Below are 13,904 nucleotides of genomic sequence, written 5' to 3'. Positions count from 1 at the left end.
CACACACACACACACACACACATTTTCTTTAAGAGTGTTGCCACTTGCCGCTGGTAGATGGCCCATGCTCCAGTGGAAGGCCACACATTTATGATTATATGAGCTGCACGAATTTGATGAATAAATGAGTAAATGGAGTTGGGTGGGAAAGGAAGGGGGAGGAGATCTGCGAGGAGCTTGGGGAGAGGGTGAAAAGGCCAAAATTCATTGCACAAGATTCTCATCCATCTAATAAAAATAAATGATAAAAATCTAAAAGTTTTTAAAAGGTTGACCTGAGCAATCTTTATTTTGATACATGTTTTGGTTGTCTAGTCCCAGTTTCTTAAACAGAGTCATAGTTGTTGTCATATTATGTGTAACAGAATATGAGGGTCATAAACATTTGACAACAGTAAAGATTTTTCAAATGTGCAGCATTAGAAAATGAAGTAAAAACCAAACACAAAATGAAGTGTGGTATTTCAGTAGCCCTCACCCTGTTGCATCCCACAGCATCATGTCAGCTGATGTTCTGAATGTACAACCTATGCGCTTTGTACTGTGCACACCATTTCTCCATAAAACCACAGTGACAGCTGCCTAACGGACCTCAGCTCCAGTTAGAGCACTGCATGCTATGATTGCAGTGCTTTTACTGTACACACAGTTTTCTGCTCTTTGTGTGTGTGTGTATGTACACACGCTTACACAGCCCAGAGATCAACATCAAGTGTCTTCCTCAATTGTTCTCCACCTCATCTTTTCAGACAAGATATTTCATTGAACCCAAAGTTTGCTGGCTTAGGTAGATTGGCTAGTTTCCCTTCTCCACCTACCTAGCACCAGGATTACAAGCAAGCTGAAGAATTTGCTTGACTCAAAGGAGTTTTAATACCAATACACTGAATAAATAACATGCACTAAAATTATTTTTACTTACTTATTATGCACCTGGGGGGGGGCTGTGTGCATGTATGTGTCTATGTCCTCACCCGTGTGCACACACAGCATGCACATGCCCTGGAGCACATGTGGAAGTCAAACTACAAACTCTAGCAGTCATTTATTTCCTTTCCCCATATGTGACTTGGGAATCAAACTCAGAAAAGCAAGCTTGCCAGCAAGTGCCTTTACCCATTGGCCCACAACTTTCATTTAACGTACTGATATTTACAAATTGCAATAATAACTGATATGAAAATCATCCAGTGTTGAACATAGGAATCAGAATAGTCTAAGAAACAGATGATACTCAAACTTAAAACCAAAAATATATGGTTATAATATAGTTTCTTTAATTACTTGCGGCAAAAATGAAGACATCATTTAATGCATTTTCATTGGCAAGTAATTTTCTAATAGTCATTTGTAAGACACAAAGTAAGAAACAAGGACTTCTTTTATTTTAATTTGTCTATATTGCCATCTTTTCATAAACATTATATCAACTGTTTTGTGCTTTGTTCTACAATTATTTAGCATCATTTACAAGCTAATAACTTGGTCAATTATCCATAATAAATTATGAAAATAAATTTGACAGAAGACCTTATGACATTATCCTGATCAAAAATTTATCTTCATTCAACCTGTACCAGCCTTAATTTTAAATTTTGATCAAGTTTTGAGACTTACTGTTCTTCCATGGAGATCTCTAGATACTGGGAGCCATATTATGGGATCAGCAACTTAACAAGAGCAACAAAGCAAGACTCTGCAGTGCCTCCTTCTAAAAGACCAACGATGACTTCAGTATGATGGGAGCATTAAGTGCTTGATCCTACATCATGGTATTTTCCTTCAGAAAGGTCTTTTCGGAATGTACCTCCAACATACGTCAACAATCATTGTAACTGCAGAAAGTATGACTTTCTTTTCTGAAAACAAAATAATTCAATCTTCATGTAAAAATACTGAATCTTTTTCAAAGTAGCTGTTTTGGTAAATCTTATGCTAATTCTAGAAATAAAACAGATATTTAAAACATTTTGGAACTTCTCTTCCCTGCTGCATTCCAGAACCATCAGCAGAAAATCTGTTCATTCTGCTTTTAAGCATTATAATGCCATCCCAATGCATTTCACTCACAAAACTTGGACTCAGTTTACTACAGAGTCCCCACCAGCTTGTGTTTAATTTCGAGAGAGTCGCAGTCAGTGAGACACTCTCCCTCTTGGCTGTAAAGGGGATGATTTGTTACAATTATAATGACTGTCTTCTCTTCAAAGTGGGAATGGTGTAACTATAGACCTCTAGGGCTAAAGATGGCAGAACAGTAGGGGCAATCTTCTGAAATCTGCAAAGTTATTAAAAGGACAGTTACTGGGTTCAAGAAAATAATTTGTTGCTATGAATACTTTGCAGATTTTCTCTTTGCTAAGTTTGCTTATGTAGTACAAATTTCAGATTATATCTTCTCTTGTGTTTTCTTGTTTGTACAGAGATAAAGTGAATTAATTTGAAGTAAAAAGTGAGGAAATAATAGTGTTGTGGCCAGGAACAGTTTGCCCTAGCCGGCAACAGAAATTCACCTTGACACTTTCAGCCAAATGCTTTGAAGCTGGCATCTCAGTGTAAGGAGCCCTACCTCCAGCCAGAGCCTTGGTCCACATGCACTATCGTGGAATCTTTCTAAAAACCTGTATTGTTTATCACGTTATTCCTTCTCCTATAAATGAGGCATTACCAGCCATGCGGTTATAATTTAGCATTCATAACTACAATTTTAATGTACAAATCTCTTGTTTAGAACTCAGGTGAAAATTGTTAATATGGGCAGGCAAATGAAAATAATAAAAACGTTTGGTGAGCTTGAAATAAAAATTACTTGCTTTATAAAGGCCAGATTATTGGAAGTTGCTGTAGCTTCTCTAAAGCATCACTGACATATTTCACATTCATCTGCTGTGTATGTACAGACAACAATATTTAATTCAGAGTTAATTGAATGTTGCATGAAGACGAATGCACTATTGAAATAGATTACACCGCAAAATGAAAAACAAGTACAGGGTGTTTCTTTGGCATCCTTGTCATAGATAATTATCTCCCCAAGGAACAGATCGAAATTCAATGTTAGGAATAAATTTGAAACAAAATTTAAAAGAAGAAATGTTAAAATGTATTCTGTTATTATTTAATTATTTAATATCTCTGCAGTGCGATATTCAGTCTTGTGTATACAACCAAGATCAAGTGCTAGATCTATTGCCAGTTTTCATAGTCTCCTTCACACTGACTTTTAGACAGAAAAATCTTATCTTTAAAAATATCAGACCACTTTTTCTACTGCCCATCATTCATAATATGCCTGATTGACTTTTAGTTACATTTTATATTTGAAAGTCAATTTTTATTGTTTATCACTTTAAAGATTATACTAATTTGATCATGGTTTAGTTTTTCTTTTTCTATCAATTCGATTCTTGAATATCTTTGTCTTCTCTGGGATCATTTCCTCTAAAACAGACCACACTTCAGTGTTTATTGTAATTCCTTACCAGATCAGATCATGAATCATGGATGGAAACGCATTAAGACACAGGATATTAGAAGAGAGAAGAACAGGATGTTCTATGGAGAAGTGAAGCATTCCATTTGCCTTAAACTCAGGAGTAAATAACTCAGTCACTTCAGGAAGTCCCTGAAACTCACCAAATTGTACTAGGCCCTCGGCTTTCCCAAGCTTAAATACATTGACGAACTGTAGATAAATACTCCCAGACACAACAATCTGTCTAGAAAAGAATCAGACTAGCCAAGCCACCTGGAAGAAACAGAGCAACTGAACTGTGTGGAAGAAGCTAAGACTAACTTAACTAACAGATAGGACACTGTTAGTTAAAACAGAAAGCCCAGCAGGATTGTCAGGGAGATCCAGGCTTCCAGTTGTCACTGTGCTAGGGTAGGCTTTGTGTGTTTCACCAATCTGAGTCACTTCTGTTCCTATAGGTAACCCTTCCCCCATACTGCTGTAACTAATCCAACTGAAACTTGCTTTGGTTTTGCCATCAGGTCACTGTCTTCTCTGTGAGTAGACACTTGTTCATATTTTCCCAGAAATAGTACGACACATTATTAACTGATTCTCTTACATTTAACTTGAGAAGACTTACTTTTTTTATTCTGTGTTAGAGTAGCTACATTTTCTCTTACATATGAGGGGAAGCTCAGGTTCTAAAGTTAGGATAGTTGTCATACTTTTTTTCATAATTTGAAGTCGTTATTTCAATGTGTCTTGCTATTTATTGCAGTTGGTTACATTTTTGTTGCTATTGTTACTGGATGAATAGATAATTTCTCTAATACTAATTACTTCTCCATTTTCATTTAACTCTTTTGTGTTTCAGTATGGTATTCAGGCAGGGATTTTTTTTTTCCTATCCTCCCTGTATCTGTGTGTATTTCTGCGTTGGTTACATTTATATGTTGTTATTTTTTCCCCCAGGAAAATTTTTAGACTAATTATAGAAAAAGTTTTATTAAACTAACTGTAGTAACACCTCCTATACTTCTGCATTTTTCTCAGCTATTCTTATTTTTCCATGACTTTATGGTTTTGTAGCAAATTTCAGATGAGATAACTTGACTGACTTTCCTAAGAGCAAAGTATATTCCTTTTATCAAAAGATGTCAGAGTCTGAACACATTCACTTAAGCTTAGACCATCAGGTTCTATTACCTAGTTGGTACATTTTCAATATTCCATTTCCTGATATGTTTTATGTTGACAGGGCTATATTCCTCTAGAGGCTTTATACCAGAACAGTTCCTAGCCATTTCCTGTTTCTGGAAGCAACCTGAATTCCTTGGCCCATGGCCCCTTCGTCCATTTTCTAAGCTCATCACTATATATTGAGTTTATGTCTTTACACTAGATTTTCTTGGCTTTAAGCCAATTGTTTTAAAAAAGAATTTTTGTAATTATATATCAATAATCCAAAATGATCTCCATGATATAGACTAGATTGGGTGCACTAAGAAATCTTGCTTTGAACACATAAAGTACAGTTTTCATATTGGTCTGGAATTACTTGTCTGCATCCACTATGCTATGTTGTACAATCTATGCATTACATATCCTTTGTGTATATATGTCATATTTCCCCTTTAGTCCATTTCATTACAATTATTTAGCTGTAGTTGCCTTTCCTATTGGTACTCACAGAAAATCATTTGACTTAATCTTTTGTATTTATTGTGCTTCTTAATATATAACACACACATAGAGTCATAATCTACACATTCATTAAATACTACCATGTGCTCCTGCTAAGTTGTGAAACCTCCCAAAATTTGCAGCTTATATATTTTGTTCCCTTCCCATCTCACTGACAAATGGCATGAGGAAATTTTACATATGTGCTCATAAATTCAGTGCAATTGATTGACAGACTGACTGATTATCTTAGTAGGATACAAATTTTAAGATATTCACAGCAGTTATTCAAACTATTTAAATGATTATAATCATAATCAGCTTCATTTGTACAATGCTTTATATTTCCCGAAGACCACTTTATGTGTGTTATTTAGTGCAGTCCCTGAATCCACAACAATTAACATAAAAAGCACCAGTTTAGCAAGATAAATTGAATATAAACATACTCTTCACACCGAAGATTAAAATGAGCTAAGGAAAACACAAAGACAGCATTGTACTTGATTGTTATTTTACCTAGAGTGAGCATTAATCCAAATCATTTAATCAAGCTACAGCAGTTTTTAAAAGTTACTTCTAACCTGTTTTGCAAAGCATACTACCCCAAGGGTGTTAATAGACTTAGCCTAAGAAGATACAGCATTGCTGTTTTAAGAGATTGAACTAGATAGCTTGATAGCAAGAATGTCTCAGGGGTAGGCATATTACCATTCTCAATTTAATTTATAAATGTGTATAAAGGGTTTTGCTGCTGTTCTTTTTCTTCCTAACCCACTGCTGATATTACTTGCTTCACTCCTGCTTGGAAATGTTCATTGGCTCAACCATGTGAAAGTGTAAAATTATCTCCCAACTTGAAGATCACTCCTACGGACTGCTTCTCAGAGAATAATTAATATCTGGAGACTCCGTTTAGTTGTTTTTGTTCTACTGTTCCTCAAGGATCCTCATTTATCAATGTATATTTCCCATGTGTGGCATTGCTGACTGGAAAGTAGGTCACAGGAAGGACTGTATTGACTTTTAAGGGCTAGTATTCAAAGATGCTGTTCCAGCGTAATTGTGTGTTCCCCAAGCAGTCACATCCAAAGGGTCACTGCAGGGACATCCTTGGCTACCTAGTAATGATGACAGATGCTCAGAGTGGGAGTAAGTGGCTTCAACTGAAGGGTATACAATAAAATCAACAAAATACATTTATAGGAGCAGTAAGTGCCTTCAGGTGGTTCTATCTACTTAAAGATAGTACTCTATCTGATAAAATTATAAGTGTAACATGATTTTAACTTATTACTATGTTATAGTTCCCAAATAACTGCAAGCAGGATTAATTAACCAAGAATATAAATAGATAGGAAGAGAATGGCATATGCAAGGATAATGTTCACAAAATCAATTTAAGTTACAGGTGAAATTAGTAAATAACTTGAAGAAAAAAAATGAAAACTCAGAAAGGGTGGGATTTGAGAGTTCATACATGCCTTCTAATGTCAGTAACACTCAAAGATGTCACCTAAAGTATAATTTCTTTGAGTTATAGAATTTTATTGATTTCAATTAGCTTTTACTTTTTAGAGGTCATTCCAGGGCCTAAATTTATTTATTTCAATTTTAATTTATTCTAGTTCCTATTCCTGATGAAGTATCCTTGCACATGAAAGAGATGCTGTATGCACTATTAGTGTTTAGGCAAGAGCAATTTTATTGGTAAAAAATATGTGAAATTATCTATTTCTTTGAAATCAATTTTCTATCCTACTTTTTAAATTTAATTTTTTTCTGGTACAATTTATTTGTTGCCTTGGATTTCATTACTCTTTCCTCTTATAAGATTACTACAAAAAATGAGTAACTCAAAATTTGTCATTTTTATTTTCCTAAATTATAAAATAAATGTTTCAATTAATTATTACTATATAGAATGAGGAGATAAGTCCACAGAGTGCTTTCTACACAAACATGAGTATCTTGAGGTGTAAATGTCTAGTAGCCATATAAAGGGCTAAAAAGTTTATCTTGGCCACATGTGGACCTGAAATCCCAGTGCTGTGGGGAAAATACAGTAGGATCATGGAGGCTTGATGGTCTCCAGCATAGCTCCAAGTTCAGTGTGACATCCTGTCTCAGGAATAATAGTGGTGACATAGCAGGCCACCCACCCAACAGTCCCCTTTGGTCTCTACACACAGGCAGGGAGAACCCACCAACATTATACTGTAATTTCCTCTAGGCTTAAACCATAATTAAAACAATAAAACATCTTCAGTTATTTGGTAAAAAGTTATTAAAATTCAAAATATCTTATTGAGAATGGTATTTGAAAAGGTTTTGTAAATACATACGAATCATATTTGGAATCACATAAAAGCAGGTAACATAGCCTCATTATCTACTTTATTTGTACTGATAAATGGTAAAACAAACCTGGTAAAGAACCAACAAATATATTTACACACCCATGTTCATTGCTACTGTATTCACAATAGGCAAGAAAAGGAACTAGCTAGGATGTCTATTAACAGATGAGTGGATAGTAAAGATATGGTATAATTACACCGTGGGATATTTTTCAGCTGTTAAGGAAAAATGATATCATAATGTTCACAGGTAAATAGCTAGTGCTTAAACAATCATTAAATTAAGCCTTTGTCTCCATTTATGTCACGGCATTCTATTTTTTCTCCCTTGAAGCCTTCTTGTTTGTGGTGCCGCCTGACCTCTGAGATTATTCCAAATAAGACACACATATCTTATGTTTGAAAGCAAAAATCCATAAATGAGAGAAGACCTGATGTGTGTCTTTCTTCCCCTGAACTAATGGAACAGTAAGAGGTTAAATGAGGTGAGGGACAGAGTCAAGGAGGCATAAATGGCACCAAAGCTCTTCTGAAAAATCGGATAAAATTCTACTGCAGCTGCAGCTTCTGAATATACATATACAAACCCACTACTATTATTATGCTATAGGGACATAGTAATAACTGACTCCTAAAAACTTTTGGATATATGCATAGATTAATAAATCCCCTAGCCTCAATCAGAGAAGCTTCATTTTTATTATTTCTTTTAGTTTTGATGTAATAATACAAATACACCATTTCCCTTTTTCTCCTCGAAATCCTACCATGTATCCTTCCTTTCCTTGATTTTTCTCTTTTAAATTTCTCCTTTTTTCATTGTTATTGAATGCATATGTATGTATATATATATGTATATGTATATATATGTATATATATATATACTATAACTTGCTTCAAATTTATAATGTTACTTGTATGTATGATTTCAGGATTTGTCATTTGGTTTTAGGTAGCCAGTTTGTTTGCCTTTCCCTCAGGAAGAATATGTCTCTCATCTTCACCATATCTCAGTTTCCTGTAGTTGTCTGTGCAAGGCTGAGACCTTGTGATCTTTCCCCTACCTATTTTAGTATGTCTGTTTGTGATGGCTATTCTTGGTTGTCATTTTGACTATATATGTAAAACCTATAAATGGAGGCATGTGTGTGAGTCATTTTTTTCTTAATTTGAAGTAGAATCTAATCTGGATCTGGAATGGGAAAGACACATCTTTAATCCCAACTATTTGAGCTGTGAAAACCCACAAGTAATTTGGACCACATCTTCTGCAGGAAACCTATGTAAGGACATGGAAGAGGGAAGCTTTTGCTCTTTGATTATCTGCTCTCACCTTGCTATTAAGTTCCTTCCTTCACTGACATTAGCACCTACTTCTTCAGGATTCTTGCATATGCTAAAGAACAAATGAGACATCCAGCCTCGGTACTGAGCAACTAACTACTGGGTTCTTAGAGTTTCCATTTGTAGTCATCCATTGCTGGATTCACTACACCTATCCTATAAGCCATTATAATAAATCGTGTGTGTGTGTGTGTGTGTGTGTGTGTGTGTGTGTCTGTGTGTGTCTGTGTTTGTGTGTGTATTTGCAATTGGTTAATTGCTAAGAGAGGGAAAAATGGTTTTCTTCAATCAAGTGACACTGCTATATCAATGATACTCATTGTTGGAAGGAGGCCAGTTGTTTGTCCTGGTCACCCAGAACCAAAATAACCACAGAGAAACTGTTTTATTTAAATCACTGCTTGGCCTATTAGCTCTAACTTCTTATTGGGTAGCTCTTGTATTTTAATTTAACCCATTTCCATTCATCTGTGTATTGCCATGTGGCTGTTGCTTACCCGGTAAAGTTCCCAGCATCTGTCTCCAGTGGCTCTATGGCTTCTCTCTGACTTCACTCTCTTTCTCCCAGCATACAGCCTAGCTTTTCCCACCTAGCTCTTTGCTGTCCTTGCCAGAGGCTCAAAGCAGTTCTTTATTCATTAACCAATAATAGCAACACATAGACTGAAGCACCTCACACAACAAGTCATACTCAGCACAGACCAACAGCTCAGGAGGAACTGACCAACACAATTCAGATATCCTGTTACTATGTTGGAGGTTTCGGTGTGTGTATGTAGAAGAGAGATCTTGCATAGGTAGGGAGAGGAGGCCATGAGAGGAGTTGGTTTAGGTGAAAGATTATGACAAAATATATTGTAAGAAATTCTCAAAGAATAGATTATATTAAAGAATTTTAACAGTAACTCTGGATAAAATGTCATAATGACTGACCAATAAATTGAGAAATTTTACTTTATCTGCATTAATAATCAAATGGTTTACTTTTACTTATGAACAACAGAGGCTATACTGGATTCTTGTTTTCTCCTGAGAATGTCTTAATTCAAACCATTGACTTTATTACTGGTTCAACCTATCTTACAAAACCCCCAATCAATTGAATTGGGTTAGGTGTCTAGACAGTTTGGGATAAGAAATGAAATTTTGATTTCATAGTGAGTCATAATAGTGTCACTTTACAATCTATTTCAAAGATTTCTGATGATAAAAGTAAACTAAACAACATGATTTCCAGGGCTGGAAGATCGATATTCTTATACTGAGAAGGCTTGTTAATCGTCTGGCTTTATCCCTTGGTAAAGACTGCATGTGTTCCTTTGGCAACAAAGCTAATAGTTAAGAGACAGAAAACTATAAGAAGGTACAGAGCTGGGATATGGGGAAAGAGCCATTACTCTTCCTATATATGACAAGAAACAAAATTGTACACCACTGTCCAGCTAGAAAAAGATAACTAACAAAACATTTTAGTTGCTTTGTGCTATGCCTGTGCTCCTCCCTGGCTCATAGGGGAAATGCATCACCTGATTATGTTAGAAGCATAATGTTGCATTTGTTGCTGCATCTGCCTTACTATGAAAAGTTGTTCCTGTGGGAAATGTGGTTGTCCAGCTAAACAACTGGTGTGTCGATCTGCTTAGCTTAAGAGGATGGCCTCTTTTAGTTCTTCGTTTTCTTTAAATCAAACTTTTCATTAAATTTTGTTAGCAGTAATATGGACATAATCTCACCTCCACATTTGGTACAGTATGTAAACTAAGAAGATATTGATATGTGTGTTTGTATCATGTAGATATATAATATTATATATACTATAAAGTATATTATATATACACACACACATATTGTCAAAGTACCATTTATGTTCTAGTTAAATGTGTGTCTAATTTTTAATTTTACCATAATTATCTTTTTTCTTTGCCTTGTTGTTTTTATAAATCAACTTAAAAGAATAGGTTTGGCTATAGCATTTTGATACATACTTGCTTTGTTAACCTATGATTCTTTTCTCTCAGGAGTTTGCTACCCTCCTGGTGAGAATTTCCATGCCCTGTATTTGCCATTCTTCTCTCATGTCCCATGTCATCTACTGCCCTCATTTCCCCTCCCCGGAACTTTAAGACGTCATTCTACTCCCATGCTTTACTTTCTAGTGTCATTACCACCAAATCTGCATACACACAGAGAGATTTAAATTTACACTCTTCTGCCATGTTATTCTTGTGAATATTACTTTTCATGGTCAAAGCAAAATGCCATGTCTTCTTGCCCAGAAATACAAAGCCACATGTGCTGCAAAAAGTGGCAAGTGGGGAAGAGACTGATTTGTAGTACAAGAGAGTCTCTCGGTAATGTTCACAAAATCTCTAGTCAGTAAGAAGAGAAAATTGAAATTTTTTGCTTAAATAATTTTTTAAAAAATCGAGTTTCACTTTCAGAGAACATTATTCCTTTTTTAAGTTCTGTTCACCTAAAAATAATCAGCACTAGAGATATTTTTGTGAGTGACATTATTAATTTACATTTAAGAGCTATTTTATAAGCTCCACCTGGTTTCTGTCAAAAAGACAGTGGTGACATCTGTTAGACACTGCCAGGAGTTCCTAAAAATTCAAAGAAATTACAGCAGCCCACCCTCCATTTGCAATCTCTAAATGATTAATTGGAATCCCTTCCCCATTGAATGCAGGTACTATTATTTTAAGCTAGTAATTATTAATCTAATAATTATCTTTCTATTTTATTATTTTCCTTATTAATCAGGAGTTGAAGTACATTTAAACTTATGGTACATGAATCGTCAATCATGTCGGGATGATTTTGGCTGCATAGAAATTCATAGTAACAGACACTTAGGAAGTAACCTATAGGATTCTGAATATAAAATATATAATGATTTGGTGGTTTTTCCATATTGAGAACTCTCAGTTCAATCAGTATCTAAGCTCCTAACCTGTCTCTGCTCACTTGTTATACTACTAGGTTTGCTTTACTTTCCTCCGTAGAAGAAATATTTCCATGTGTCACATTCAGATGGAAAGCATCAGAAGAAATTTAATTAAACAATTAGGGTCACATTATGCATTTAACAACAATATGTAAGGTCACTTGCCAATTGTATCATGCCAAAACATCATTGAATACAAGATAACTGGTATACTTGCATCTACTGTGTATAGTACATGTCTACCATGAAGCACCAAGAAATATTTTTGCTGCACTGACCCAGAGTTTCTTAAATTGTGTTCCCTAAACCATCAAGACCATCTTCCTTTGAAAATTTGAGAATCAGTTAAAAAAAAGTATTAGTTTTTACCCTAGGACAAACAACAACAACGAAAAAGCAAGTATATTCCACAATAATTAATAGTTATCAATCTCCCAGGCAACTGCAATGCGTGTTGAAGCTTGGAAATCATCAGGACAAAGACCATACCTCCTGATAAGAAGCCTCTTAAGTCTATAATTATCTTGTTCTTGAAGCCACAGTCTGCTCTAAGAAGGGTTACTGTTACTGTCTCAAAGTTGATTTATGACTAAAGGAAACATTACTGATTGTTTTGATGTAGACCATTTAAGTAATGCGTACGTATGCAGATAGCAAGCCATCCTTTACTAACCTACAGTATCTTCAGTGATTCATGTCGGCTTTTATGAACTCCTATGAGGGACTCACATGTGATAACACACCTAGGGTAAAGAAACACTTTTAGAAGTTCAAATTTGCACTTCATTGACACTTTCTCCACAGAGACAAGATGATCATATGTTCTTTAAAAGATATATGTTAGAGGAAATAAAAAGCCAACTTTAAAGCTTTTAAAATATCAAACAGAATAATCAGATATTTTATAAAATATATATCTTGGCATGTCACCCAATATTTCTTTTCAATAGTGTAAAAATGTTATAAAAATCCTCAAACAAAAACAATTTTCATGCCTGCAAACATAAAGGATAATCTGGGTTATTTTAACTATGTTGAAATATTCAAAATAATTCTCCCACATTATTTTTTTTCAACCCTTCTGACAAATAGATTTTACATGAAAAGTGAGACATTTGCAAGCTGATGACTCATTATCAATTCATAAGCTATGAATATGCAGTGAAATTTGTGACTAACAGATATTAATAACTTGCAATTTTGCAATTATTTATTATGTTTCTTATACCCAGCAGGTAAGAGTACTTTGAACAGTCACATATCATAGAACTTAAAAATGGAAGCAAAAATTTATTAGTGCTGAGCATATAAAACTATATTTTTACTTACTATGGTCAAAATGACATGGGCCTCTAAAGACTATTCTTTTTTGCCTGCATATAAAAGTGCATACCATGGGCATGTCTGGTGCCCATGGGTGCTAGAAGAATTTGAGACCCTGGAACGAGAGTTAGCAATGGTCATAAGCTTTCGATGTGGGTGCTTGGTCAAATGAAAGGGTAGCGAATGCTCTTAAATACTACTACAACATCTATTCAGCACTAAAACTGTATTTTTGATGAAATTTCATAGTTTGCTCTTAAATTTATATTTTATCAGTATGGCTATAGGAACTGGCCTTTTCAGGCTCCCTCTCCTCAGCTGCCCAAGGAACTAACTGGGGGCGTCTCCCTGGAAACCTGGGAAACCCTCTAGGGTCAAGTCTCTTGACAACCCTCAGGTAGCTCCTTAAATTAAGATATATGCTTCCCTGCTCCCATATCCACCCTTCCTATATCCCAAGCACCCCATTCCTCTGAGCTCCCCCCGTTCTCCCCTTCACACTTTTCTCTCCCCATCTTCCCTTGGCCCAGTCTTGCCCAACCCTCAAGTTCCCAATTTTGCCTGACGATCGTGTCTACTTCCAATATCCAGGAGGATTACTATATCTTTTTTTGGGAGTTCACCTTCTTATTATCTTCTCAAGGATCCCAAATTTCTAGAACCTCCACCTGACGATAGATGAAGAAAATGACAGAGCCCCACATTGGAGCACCGGACTGAGCTCCCAAGGTCCTGATGAGGAGCAGAAGGAGAGAGAACATGAGAAAGAAAGTCAGGACCGTGAGGG

This window comes from Arvicola amphibius, chromosome 7 (genome assembly GCF_903992535.2).
Source record: "Arvicola amphibius chromosome 7, mArvAmp1.2, whole genome shotgun sequence".
NCBI lineage: Eukaryota > Metazoa > Chordata > Mammalia > Rodentia > Cricetidae > Arvicola > Arvicola amphibius.
This window is presented reverse-complemented; position numbering follows the sequence as displayed.